This window comes from Rhodamnia argentea, chromosome 9 (assembly GCF_020921035.1).
Source record: "Rhodamnia argentea isolate NSW1041297 chromosome 9, ASM2092103v1, whole genome shotgun sequence".
Taxonomy (NCBI): Eukaryota; Viridiplantae; Streptophyta; class Magnoliopsida; order Myrtales; family Myrtaceae; genus Rhodamnia; species Rhodamnia argentea.
Genome location: NC_063158.1, coordinates 8,358,175 through 8,359,777, shown reverse-complemented (window position 1 = coordinate 8,359,777; position 1,603 = coordinate 8,358,175).

Below are 1,603 nucleotides of genomic sequence, written 5' to 3'. Positions count from 1 at the left end.
TGCTCTAACAACCAGGCCCTAACCTCCACGGGTTCCATCACTCGAGACCCGAAAAAGGGTTAACAACGACGGGGTGAGAAATAAATCTCGGTGCGTCAACGCCTAAGCCCGGCTAGGGTGTTGATTCGCTCAAACATCCTAGCAAACAATCGTATCATCCAAGAGCAGATATTTCAACCACATGCAAACTTACCGGTCTTACGCCATGCATAATGCAATGCTTAACTCTAATCAATTGTCATGACAGACAACAACTGGCAAGGCATCACATCAACTTGCATACATGGGACACCACACGAAGTCCAATTATTAACAGATGATGCCACATCGCCCAAGACACTAGACAGTTGGTGCCTAGCACACAAGACAGTTGGTGCTCTACCGGTAGGACCAGGCATCGTCCCATTACTTCGGCGACAACGACTACTATACCAGTGTAATTCCGATCGACACGGCACGACATAGCAGGCATTCCAAAAGGAGCATCGGTCCGTCACAAGCCGCAACCGGCATCCGATCAACCCGGCGACACAGATTGACGTGCATCCGATAAGTCGTGTGATTCCGATTGACACGGCACGATAATGTCGGGAACAACCATTAAGTGACCACTCAAGCGCATCCGACAACAATCGGTTAAATTCTTATCTTTACACTTAGCCGGATGCTCATGCAGTCATGATCAAAGACTCGGCACCAAACCATTTTCATGCTAAAATATGCAGTTTAATTCCACTCGGTTCGTATGAATGCGCAGATTATTCACTAGACTTTACATCAAGAAAACGTGGGATTGACACCCACACTTTTCACCCATAACATCCAACAATCCAACCAGGCAAGCAACAATTAAGACAATTAGCCAGACGTGCTCCACAATTCCGACGATACATACCGATCCAATTTCATAAAATTGAAGTATCAACAATCCAATCCAACCAGCAATCAAGCATTCACTCGGCTCTGTCCTATTGCTCACTCGTGAACACACACCGGCAATCATTGCCCAAACAATCAGCCCGATCTAATCACCAAATATCCGCAGACAACCCGACTAGCAAACCGACTTAATTAATCGTGGCCATTTAACTTAAACCTAGTCTCTATTTAACCGACCACGATTAGGCTACCTAAACACCCTATTAGGCTAATTATTCTAATTACAATAACTAATTACAGCTAATTACACTAAATAAGCGCAATTAGTGCCCTAATCGGGGTTTAACTCACACAAAAACTGGCGATCGGTGTCGAGTCAATTTCGGGTCGCGGATACTGTTCATGGCCGCACTGTTCACGGCCAGCACTATTCAAGATCGAGCACCGTTCACCGGCATTGTTCACCCACACCGTTCACCGACACTGTTCATGGTACTATTTGCGATACTATTCATAGAATAGTAATTTCGGCGAAACGGCTCGAGTCGACGACGGAGTCTCGGCAGCGGCACGGCGACTCGGATCCGAGGGCTTAAGGTAGTCCGGGCGCGCGGGACCGGCGGGCTTGCGTCGGGTTATAGGGGTGTGGGGTGGTTTCGGGGGGCCGGTTTCAGGCGACGGTGAGGCGCGGCGGTGGAGGACTAGCGACGGGCTAAGGCGTCGA